We start from the raw sequence: 12,840 nt of genomic DNA on the forward strand, positions 1-12,840 counted from the left end.
GAACCAGAATCAGTGACCTATGTATTCTACTTCTGGGAATTGATTCTGAGAAAATAACTCCAAATATGAGTGAGTGAAAGCAACTTTTGCATAAATTTATAGCATATTTATACTAGCAAATTATCAAAAACAGCTTAAAGGTTCAGTGACTGGAGAACCATTAAATTATACACCATACATTTAATGGAATGTTTACGTGATGGTTACAAAGAATTTATAGTAGGATGTGAAACTGTTTATGGTTTCGTGTTCTATAAAAAGAGAAGACACAAAATTTTATCTCAAGTATGATCACACTTTAGTTAAAAATAAAAGGAAACCTGAAACTGTACTTAGACAAAAAGGATTAACATGAATATTTCATAATACTAATCATAGTTATCTTTGAATAGTGGTTTGTCTGATTAAACATTTTATATATTCCAAAGAGCATGCATTATTTTGTAATAAAAAAGGACAAAAAAGGTAAAATCCTGTAACTAGTATATGCTTTTACTACACTTGATAATCTGACTTTCTGATGTCTTCTTACCTGTGATGAATCTGGAATATCTTCACTTGTAGCATCTTCCTGCACTTTCCCCCACCTTCTCCAACCCCAGCTTGATGCTACAGCCAGACGAGGGAACTCAGAATACCTTTAACTCCCACCTCTGTGATTTTGGCTCCAGCCTGCAGTGCCATTCTGCCTCCTCTCTACCCATCAAATCCTCCTAAAGACTTTTTTCAAATCCTACCTCCTCTGGAAAGCCTTCCTTGAGCCACCCTGGGCAACTGTTGCCCCTTGTCTCTATAAAATACTTATGTGTATGGGATTCAGCTAAATGCGATTTTCATCCATTTGTGCCTGGTGATGACAGCACCAGCCATCCCTCTGACTTTGTGAAACTCACCTGCTGATTTATCAGCGCCGACACTGACAGGAACAAGTGGGTAATGACGGCCTGGAAAAATATATACATTTCCTGACTGTTCAGTACCTTAACTTAAAAAGCTGTTGTATGAATGAGACCTAATAAAACTTAAAACCTTTTGCACAGCAAAAGAAACCATTGACAACCTACTAAATCGGAGAAAATATTTGCAAATGGTATGACTAATAAGGGTTAATATCCAAAATATATGAACAGCTCGTACAACTCAACATAAAAAAAAAACCCAATTAAAAAATGGGCAGAATACCTGATTAGACATTTTTTCAAAGAGGACATATAGATGGTTAACGGGCACAAGAAAAGATACTCAGCATTGCTAATCATCAGGGAAATGCAAAGCAAAACCACAGTGAAATGTCGCCTCCCACCTGTCAGAATGGCTATCATCAAAAAGAACACAATAACAAATGTTGGTAAGGAATGTGGAGAAAAGAGAATCTTCATACAGAATCGGTGGGAATGTAAACTGGTGCAGCCACTGTGGAAAACAGTATGGGAGTTTCTCAAAAAACTAAAAATAGAACTACCATATGACCTAGCAATTCCATTCCTGGGTATATATATCCAAAAAGAAACATGAATTCAAAAATATACATGCACCTCAATGTTCACAGAAGCATTATTTACAATTGCCAAGATATGGAAGCAACCTAAGTGTCCATTAACAGATGACTGGATAAAGAAGTGTGATGGATATGTACAATGGCATACTACTCAGCAATTAAAAAGAATGAAATTTTGCCGTTTGCAACAACATGAATGGACTTGGAGGGTATTCTGCTAAGTGAAATAATTCAGAGAAAGACAAATGCTGTATGATATCACTTACATGTGGAATCTAAAAAATAAAACAAACTAGTGAATATAGCAAACAAACAAACGAACCAAAAACAGACTCACAGATCTAGAGAACAAACTGGTGGTTACCAGAAGAGAGATGGAAGGGGGGAGGGACAAAATAAGTATGAGGGATTAAGAGATACAAACCATTATGTATAAAATAAATAAGCTATAAGGATATATTATACAGCACAGGGAATATAACCAATGTTTTATAGTAACTATGAATGGAGTATAATCTTTAAAAATTGTGAATCACTATATCATACACCTGAAACTTATATAGTATTGTACATCAACTTTTTCAAAAAACTAGAAAAAAAATTTGTTGTAGAGTTTCCACAACAAGTAGCATTAAATACGTGTCACTTATTTTAAATTTGATTCATAAATGTGGAAGTGTTTGTGAAAATTTGAGACTGTTGACAGATTTAACTCATACCTTCTGAAACCTGTATTTGGTAACAGATAACCACTTGTCACTCAAGAGTCAGCTCACTGGACTTAAGTGTTATATCTGAGAAGAATGGGATTGTATTATATTTACAATGGAACATATGAGAAAAGGAAACACACTGATATTTTATTTGTACTTACTGTGACCTGCTAGAAAAAGGTATGCTTTTCATTAAAAAGTCCACAAATGATAAATGCTAGAGAGGGTATAGAGGAAAAGGAACCCTCCTACACTGTTGGTGGGAATGTAAATTGATGGAATTTTATAGAAAACAGTATGGAAATTCCTTAAAAAGCTAAAAATAGACCATATGATCCAGCAATCCCACTCCTGGGCATATATCCAGAGGGAACTCTAATTCAAAAAGATACATGCACTCCAATGTTCATACCAGCACTATTTACAATAGTCAAGACATGGAACCAACCTAAGTGTCCATTGACAGATGACTGGATAAAGAAGTTGTGGTATATGTATATACAATGGAGCACTACTCGGCCATAAAAAAGAATAAAATAATGCCATTCCAGCAACATAGATGGACCTGGAGATCATCACACTAAGTGAAGTAAGCCAGAAAGAGAAAGAAAAATACCATATGATATCACTCATAGGTGGAATCTGAAAAAATAAGACAAACTTATTTACAAAACAGAAACAGACTCATAGACATAGAAAACAAACTTGTGGTTGCTAGGGGGAAAGGGAGGGGGAGGGGGAGAGATAAATTGGGAGTTCAGGATTTTCAGATACTAACTATATATAAAATAGATAAACAACAAGGTCCTACTGTTATAGCACAGGGAACTATATTCAATACCTTATAATAGTCTATAGGAAAAAGAATAGGAAAAGGGGTGTGTGTGTGTGTGTATATATATATATATATATGTATATCTGAATCACTGTGCTGTACACCAGAAATTACTGTAAACTGACTATACTTCAATTTTTAAAAATTTTTTAAATAAAAAAAGGTATGCTTTTCCAGGTAGAGCTGGTATTTAAAACAAACAGCCATGAAACTAATTCTATTCTGACTTTAACACTGTTTTTTTAATTTTTGATGTATTTACATGGCATTAATGGTGTCTTTAAGTAGGAGATACTTGACATTTGCAATCAGTATTCCAGACTTTTCTAGAATCAATAAATGAATATATCTAAAGATGCTAGGTGGCCATGCAGTCTCACTCTCTGGCCGAGTGTCTGGCTCCTGCAGGCCACCCTCTGTGGAGGCTGGTGGTGGTAACATTTTTGCTGAGTGCTTTCCATGAATACAAACATGTATGCGTTCTCTTTTTCCCTTTGAGTCGCCCTCAAAGGAAATTTGAGGGTTACAGCTGCCTATTGGGCTGTGTCAGGATCGCATAGGACCAGGTGCCACTCCAGAGTCAAGTTTCAAAATCCCAAGGTCTCCTTTACTCTTTTTCTGTTATAATGGAGGGTTAGCAAATATTTTCTTAATTTTTTTGATGAATGAGATTAAGCTAGTTTCTTGTTCTAAAAGAGGTGTTTTCTTCTAACTTTTTATTGAAGCTTAACATATCCATGTAAAAAATGCACGTTATTTTGGTCAATACATTTTCACAAATATTCCCATATAAACAGCATGCAAATCAAGAAACAGAACATCACCACCCCAGGAGGAAACACATGTTTCCTTCTAACTATTCCTCAAACTCAAAATAATTTGTTTTTATACTTTAGATAAATGAAATCACCTGTATTCAGCTTCTTTCATTCAGTATTATGTGGGTGAGGTCTATCCACATTGTTGCATGCAGTTGTAAATTGTTTTCTCTCATTCCATTATGGAAAAATACCACCATCTATTGCCATTTGGTGGTTGGTGGGCTATTGTGAGTGGCTGTGCTCTGAACATGTAGTGTATGCCTTTTGGTGAATGTGTGCACACATTACCGTTGGGCTTTGATCTAGCAGTGGATTTCTGGTATGCTAGGAATACAGGTGTTCATATTCAGGTCTGTGTGTGGACTTCTGGAAGTCTGTTAACCCCTGAAATTGCAAGCAGAATTTTGGATGTACGTATATGCATCTTGAAGGTTCCATCACTTGTGTGAAATTTTTTAAGTGTCTAAAAAATGTTCAGAAGTACTTAGCAAAGCAGTGAAAAATCAAAACTAATCTTGTGTCTGTCAAGAGAAAAATAAGAGGAAGTCAGGATGACAGAGAAGGATGGTTTCGTGTCTCTAGGACAATCTGTTTTCAACAACTTCCTTGATCTAGAGGAAATACAAAGGCGTCAACTTTAAATTAATGTTTCTCTCTTCCGATCTTAAAATACCTTATTACAGAAATGAACTGAAAAGAAGCAAAAGTAAAATAGTCCACAAATTATCTGCCAACATCCAATAAACTTGGCTTTTCCATATCTAACCATGAAGAGCAAAACTGAAATTTCAGAAATGAAAAGAGGAAACTTTCTCTCCATTCTCTTCATACCACAGCCAGCTGAAAGCTCCTCAGAGATTCCTCCACATGTTAAGTAAATATTTAATACATAATCTCTATGAACAAAGCACTACAGGGATTCCGAGATAACAAACAATTTTTTATTTTAAGGAGCTTATGTTGTACTCGGAGAAACAGACGTGTAAATAACTGTGGCACAAGCGGTGAAATATTTGCAGTAACAGAAATTCCGAGATACAGAGGGTCCCAAAGATCAACTCAGAACACAGTTGACGTCTGTAGAGAACGTGGTCTGTAGATCCCAGAGATCAAGAAATTCAGGAATACCCTTAGCTGATCACTAATCTCCCCAAATGGTTCTTCAGATTGTTTCATCTTAACGCATTGATTATGAATCTTCAAAGCACCTGGATGAGAAAAATCACCTGCAGTGGACTAGTTTTTTAAAGTAGTTTCTATAGCTTCTCAGATTGTATTAGAGGATTGTCTCTAATTGGGCCAATCTCATTTTAAAACATTTTGTAGCCCAAACCTAGCATCGTAACCCATACACAGCATCATTTAGCAGTATAGTTCCTTTGAATTTTAATATAGCAGCTTAGCACAGCACAGAGGACGTACACAAATGTCTGTGGAATAAGTTAATATTTACAAATGTTTTCACTCAAACTAGAATTACATAGTATAGTGCACTACATTATACATTATTATTTATAGTGTAAGTGTGTTATTATGTTATGTGATTTTAAGGCTTAACTTCTATCAAATGGGTTTGTAAGAGTTATTTTTGAAAATACTTCCAAATTTTAAGAGACGGAAACTTTTGTCTTTCAGGATATGCAAGATAGCTGTAATCTTGATTATATATTGTATACATATTCATGTTTATCTTTATAAATCTGTTTTCTACACTTAGATTTTAACAACCCAGTATGATAGCCATTTCTTCTGGGTTTTTTTGTACGGAGGGAAGACAAACATTGGGGTTTTTCGAAGTCCAGTTTTTAGAAGTCCAGTTCTACTATTAAAGCTCAAGTATGTGACCCAAACTGCCAGTCTTTGCAGAATCCATTTCTTTTGGTGAGGGGAGCAGGGGCGAGGCTGGGTTTTGGGATGAGCAGTGGCAGGGTTTCTGGGATCCAGCGTATGTACTCTGCGAGTCTCAGTGATGACCCATCAGAGGCCGTGAGGTTTGGCTGAGGGACCCTACAGTGAGGTTTGGGCCTTGTTCCTGGCGGATCCTCCCTCCCCTGTCTTTGCAGCTCTCCCAGAGATTCTCTGAGTTTTTTATTATCTCTTAATAAATTCCTATTCTGCCTCCACTAGCTAGAATAAGGATACAGACCGAGATACCCAGCAAATTCTGAAAATACTTGACGCTGTTGATATTTAGACTCTTATTGTAAACACGCCTTCATTTTCAAATACTAATTTCATAAATATTGAATGTGATTATTTTTTGCCTTATTCCCTGAGGAGAGTAATATAAGGATTATGTTGTGTTACACCTATGCTTGGAAACCTTATTAAATATTTGTATAATGAATTTGGTTGAGATGAGTTATTTGTAATTTAGAAATTTTGAAGTATGTTATTTCTGAATATTAAGCATATTACTCAAATACTCCTAGAGGCCAAATTCATTTTCTTTAATAAATCGTAGGCATTTAATTTTCCTGTGAGGTATTTGAGTATTCAAAAGATAAAAAAATAAAAGTGACTGGGAAATGATTCCTTTAACCTGAAAATGTATTGGTTTATTTATGTAATATAATATAAATGTTGTTAGGGTGATGACCTTATCATTGAGTGAACTAGATGCAGTTTTTAGGAAACACTCACATTTTAGTAAGGGATTATGAGGTTATGGATCCAAAAAGTGCTACTGGTGGTCATCTGATTCCTTGATGCTCACAGTGTGGTTCATGGTCCAGCAGCATCTATGTTACTAGGGGTCTCAGGTCACACCCCAGACCAGTAGAATATAAACCTGCATTTTATGCTGGAGAGGGTGTGGAGAAAAGGGAGCCCTTCTACACTGTTGGTGGGAATATAATTTGGTGCAGTCACTATGGAAAACAGTGTGGAGATTCCTTAAAAAGCTAAAAATAGAATTGCCACAAGATCTAGCAATCCTACTCCTGGGCATACATCCAAAGGAAATGCTAATTCGAAAAGATTCATGCACCCTATGTTCATAGCAGAACTCTTTGCAATAGCCAAGACATTGGAAACAACCTCAATGCCCATCAACAGATGACTGGATAAAGAAGATGTGGTATGTATGTGTGTGTATATACATACATATATATATATGATGGAATACTACTCAGCCATAAAAAGGAGTGAAATAATACCATTTGCAGCACTATGGATGGACCTAGAGATTGTCATACTAAGTGAAGTAAGTCAGACAGAGAAAGACAAATACTGTATGATATCACTTATATATGGAATCAAAAAAAATTGACGCAAATGAACTTATTTACAGAACAGAAATAGACTCACAGACATAGAAACTTACGGTTACTGAAGGGGAAAGGAGGAGGAGAGATAAATTAGGAGTTTGGGATTAGCAGATACAAACTGCTATATATAAAACAGATAAACAAGATCCTACTATATATCACACGGAACTATATTCAATAGCTTATAATAATCTATAATGAAAAAGAATATGAAAAAGAATGTATATGTATAACTGAATCACTATACTATACACCAGAAACTAATGCAATATTGTAAATCAGCTATACTTCAGTTTTTAAAACCTGCATTTTAGTGAGATCCCCATGTGATTCATATGGATATTAAAATTTGAGAAACTAATTTTATTTTTCATTTTACCAAACACAAACTCCTTTTCATTAAAAAAAAAAAAGGTGGAGAAGAGAGGCATTACTTATTAGACTTCTCTGTCAAGAAGTTGCAAGCCGTTGAACCCATCCTTTCATGACCGTGGAAATGGCTGGCAGTTTCCTTCTCAACATTCCTTCATGTAAGTTACTCTTCGCCAATTCCCGCGGAGAGTTCTCTCTTCACTCACCTGCTAATGAAGCTTCTAGAATGACTGAACCCCTGAAGAAATCCTTCCATTCATTCAATAAATAATTGGATATCTGCATGCTGCATGTCAGGAACTGGGGACAGAACAGAGCAAAACCAAGTTCTACCTTATGGAGCTAACATTTCAGTGGAGAAGACAGACAAGAAGCAAATACGTAAAATGTCAGATGTGATATGTGCTAGAGGGAGAGAGATAAAGAATGCCAGATTTAGGGCAGGGGTGGGCAGAGCAGGCCTCTCTAAGGAGCTGTGTCTGAGTAGAGACCCAGGGGAGGTGAGAATGTGAGCCGTGGGTGTACTGGGAAGAGCATGTCCAGGCAGACAGAAGAGTGGGGAGCGGACTGAGCAGGGGAAGAGAGTGGCGTGAGATCAAAGAGGTGACAAGGGGTCAGACGGATAGACAGTACGTTGTATGGAGGTTGACTTTCACTCTGAGTGGGAGGAGAAGCCGTTGGAGGGGTTTAGGCAGGGTAACATCTGACCCACGTCAGATGCGGGATCATTCTGGGTATGAGGTGGAGGATGTGAGGGATGGGAGCAAGCAGACCTCTTGGGACCCTCTCACAGTCCCAGACAAGAGATGACCCTTGGCCAAGGCGCATATGGCTCTCGAGCACTTGAAACCGAGCTAATGAGACTAAGAGACAGAATTTTTTAAATGTCAATTTCTTTAAATGTAAATAGCCGTGTGTGGCTAGTGGCTAACATGCTGGACAACACAGTTATAGAAATCGTGGATAGTATCACTGTCTTTTCTTTCTCTGCAGAATTAGTGCAGTGTTGGGCAGATAGGCAGTGCTTAACAAGTGAATTAATGATAAGATTATTTCTCTGGCCCCTTCGAGACCTAAAACATTTATGATTCTATACATCCAAGGTAGTTCTGAGTCCTTTTTGACATGACCCTTGTGGTTTTTGATAGCTTCCCTCCTAGCTTGCCTGGCAAGATATTCCATTTCTTGTCCCTGGAATCAGCCATTTCTCCCAAGAAGACTTGCTTTCAGAACTCAGGATGTTCATTGCTATTGGTTTGGTCATTGTTTCAAAGTCTTACATATATGTCTTTTTCCTTCTACAGTGAGAATCTTGGGTTTTCAAGGACGCAGGGATGAGAGAAATAGGATACCCCATAATTTCTCTTTTGCTTTATCCTTCAGTATGTATACAGTAGACTCAGGTTAACAATACCACATGTCTATCAATAAATGATCATTAAATAAATTTTAGCATATCCATACAATGGCATACCATGCAGCTGCCCAAAAGTGCATGTAGGAACAACAACAAAAAAAAAGGGTGAGGAAGCTCCTTATGTCCTGATATGAAAAGATCTCCAACAGACGTTAAGTCAGAGAAGCCAGGTCAAGCCAAAGTACATAACCAGTGGTGTGGGAGAGGAGGAGGGGACAGAAGATATATTTATATTGGCTCGTATATGCCAATTAATTTAGCATCTTCAGTACAAGAGCTTTTTCTAAAACATGTTATGCAAGGTATTTGCCTTTGGAATAGGCCCAGCAGGAGCCCTACTTCCTGGCTTCAGGGAAAGTAGAGTTTCAAGCATAGCTTTTCTATGCTTATTCTATTTAAAATTTTTAAATAAATATTAACTTTCAGTATCCACCATGCCCAGATTTAAATTTGAGATTATAAAAGGAAATGCAATGGTGTTACATTAGATTGTATGTTAATAAGCACCAAAGCACAAAAGCTTCAAGAATTGAACTATGTCTCTGAGTCTTATATTTGCTTTGTTTCCCAAAAGTGCTCAACACACTATTCCCAAGTTTGGAACAGGTAGATAGGCCATGCTTAATTCTGGACTTTAATGACAGAATTTCTTCTAATGGAAGAAAGGTTGAATGATGAGGCCAAAACAGATTTGTAAACAGAGGGGAAAGGAGGTTTAATAATCTATCACAGAATTTATATTTCCATGAAAATCATAGTTCTGAGGGTAGATATGCCACCATGGACAGTGGCCTCTGTGGAATATTATGGTTGACTTATTTTGTATCTCTGAGCTCCTGTTACAGAAATGGAAGTTTAATAGTAATATGTTGGTATTATCATTAAAAGAAAATCTGGCCCTGGTCAGACCAATTCGTAAGGAAACGATGAACTACTTTGTGTAAGAACTCAAAGAGAATATTTCAACTGGTAAGAATGGCTGCCTCTCCAAAAAGTTAGCATTTTGATTTTGCCTCCAAGTATCTGGCTTAGGTCTGTCTAATAGCTACGTAGACATGCCTCTTGGACAGCAAACCCTCAGAAGATACTGTATATTAATAGAAAGATTAGTGGCGGAGGCTCTCTCCCACCACTAGAAGAGATCAAAAGCAATGTTTATTATAGATTAGGGCTTGACAGAATCCTTCTAAAAACGTGACATCTTGCACCACTGCGTTAGGAGATGCTGGAGAGGAGCTTGCAGCATTTGCTAGCACCTGCTACAGAATAGTGCTCCCAGACAAGTTAAAAGAAGCATCTGTGCAGCACATTTCTTGTAGAGACGTCTTTATTCCAGTTTTATGGGCTTAAACCAAGCAGCCTTTGGTATACTTAAGTCTCTTCTGCTCTATAAGCCTGGCCAAATAATGAGACTCAGCCTGAGACTTAACCACAGACTTCAGTTCCCATAATTTAAAAGCCATTTAAAAAGATATGAACATGTATATTTACTTGGTTGAATTGAGGAGTCTCAACTCAGTGAAATATACACAGGGAGTAGTTCCCGCTCCCCAGTAACCACTCTTAACTGTGTTAAGTTGAATACTTTCTTTCCCACTGGTACTTAGCAACCGTAACAACTTCAGTCTTCAATCCATAAATTTTTTTGTCACTTTGGGCCCTAAAAAATATTATTTCAGTTATTAAGGATTAGTCATGTCCATTTTTTAAACATTTGTTTTTTAGAGCAGTTTAAGGTTCACAGCAAAATAGAGAGGAAGGCACAGAGATTTCCCATATCCCTTCTGCCTGTACACAAGCATCTCCTCCCCATTATCAGCGTTTCTAACCAGAGGGTACATTTGTTACAACTGATGAACCTACACTGACACATCATAATCACCTGAAGTCCATAGCTCACAATTATGGTTCATTCCTGGTGGTGAACATCCTGTGGGTCTGCACAAATGTATAATGACGTATATTCACCACTATGGTATCACACAGAGTAGTTCCACTGCTCTAAAAATCCTCTGTGCTCTGCCTATTCATTCCTACCCCCCAACCCCTGACAACTACTGATCTTTTTATTGTCTCCATAGTTTTGCCTTTTTAAGAACATCATATTGTTGAAATCATACAGTATGTAGCCTTTTCAGATTAACCTCTTTCACTTAGTAATATGCATTTAAGGGTCCTCCATGTCTTTTCGTGGCTTGATAACTCATTTCCTTTTAGTGACAAATAATATTTCATTGTCTGGATATACCACGGGTTACTTATCCATTCACCTTTTGAAGGACATCTTGGTTGCTTCTGAGTTGTGGCAATTATGATTAAAACTACTATAAACATCTGTGTGCAGGGTTTTTGCATGGACATAAGCTTTCAACTCATTTGGTAAATACCAAGTATGTTTAGTTTTGTAACGAACTGCCAAACTGTCTTCCAAAGTGGCAGCACCATTTGCATTCCCACCAGCAGTGCGCGTTCCTGTTGCTGCACATACTCGTCAGCATTTGTGTTGTCAGTGTCCTGGATTTTGGCCATTCAAATAGGTGTGTAGTGGTATCTTGTTGTTATTTTAATTTATATCTCCCTGATAGCAAATGATGTTTAGCGTCTTTTCATATGCTTATTTGCCATCTGTGTATCTTCTTTGGTGAGGTGAGTGTTGAGGTCTGTGCCCATTTTTTAAACAGGTTGTTTCCTTATTCAGTTTAGAATGTTCTTTGTATAATTTGGATAATTTTATCAGATGTCTTTTGCAAATATTTTCTCCCAGTCTGTGGCTTGTTTTCCCATTCTCTTGACTTTGCCTTTCACAGAGCAGAGGAGTTTATTTTAATAAAAGTTCAGTTTATCAATTATTTCTTCCATGGATTGTGTGCCTTTGTTTTTATATCCAAAAAGTCATTGCCAAGCTTCTAGGCGGTGAACACACGGAGATTCCAGGACAGTGGGGCACCTGGAGAGGGCACGGAAGCTCTTCACCGCTTCCCACAAACCTTGCCCTATTCATCTCTCCCACCTGGCTGTTCCTGAGTTACGTCCTTTCATAATAAGTTGGTAACCTAGAAGCCCCAGGGCTGGTGAGACGATGTGAGCTTTGAAAACAGATAGCCTTGGGCTTTGATCCTGTCTCCCGTCTTTACAGCACTGAGGCTTTGGAAAGTTCATTTACTCTTTCCGTGTCTCACTTTCCTACACTGTAGGATCCTTAGATAATCTGTCTGGGGCATTATAAATAATAAATGATAGATATTACTGTTGTTAAAAAAATAAACTGAGGCATAGTAAAAATGTTGAGTTTATTTGAGCAAAGTTTGATCTGAATCTGGCAGTATCTAAGCAGAGGTGGTTAGGAGCACTCCACTGACATGAGCTCAGGGAGGTAATTTTATAGAGAAGAGGTGGAGGCAGAGTTAGGAAATCGCTGACTGGCAGAAACGTGAAGCCTGGTTGGCAGCAACTGTTGCCCTTAGGTTTCAATCTCGTGACCCTGAGGCATTGGCAGGCTCAGATTTTGGTTTGACAGGCTGCCCTAGCATTAGAGCCCCCTGTCTAGTGGCCTTCTGGTTTAATTAATTTAACACCCTCTAAGTGTTCCTGCCTGTCTGTGGCTTCCACTCCAGGTGGGTCCATGTCAGTGGTGACTGTCTGGATTCCCCCGTTTTGCCAGATTTCGGGGTAGAAGTTTTCTAGGCACCCTCAGTTCTCTGACGAGCCCAAGTCATGATTTGCACTTTGGTCAGCTTTTTCTTGAAACAGTGGGAGTGACGACTTCTACATGTTAAAGCTGAAACTGGAAATCTACACGTCAATTTTGAACTAGGAAAGACTTTTTAAAAAGCCTATGGATGGAAACCAAAGAGGTCTGTAGATGAAATTTTCCATTATTTAAGTAGTGGGAAAACTGACATAGTTATTTCGGAG

General features: G+C 37.7%; 1 protein-coding gene across 9 annotated transcripts in view; it reads left to right on the forward strand.

Annotated features, from left to right (window-relative positions):
* The window catches only part of RAPGEF4 (Rap guanine nucleotide exchange factor 4), a 273,372-nt gene that overhangs the window by 168,494 nt on the left and 92,038 nt on the right, over nt 1-12,840 (forward strand). Inside the window, exon 1 of one of the 9 annotated variants that reach the window (XM_064484914.1) lies at nt 7,648-7,666. The exons of the other annotated variants lie outside the window; for them this stretch is intronic. The gene's annotated coding sequence lies outside the window, so the exon portion shown is untranslated. Of the gene's footprint in view, nt 1-7,647; nt 7,667-12,840 lie in introns of those variants that run through there. 9 annotated transcript variants of the gene reach the window in all.

This window comes from Camelus dromedarius, chromosome 4 (assembly GCF_036321535.1).
Source record: "Camelus dromedarius isolate mCamDro1 chromosome 4, mCamDro1.pat, whole genome shotgun sequence".
NCBI lineage: Eukaryota > Metazoa > Chordata > Mammalia > Artiodactyla > Camelidae > Camelus > Camelus dromedarius.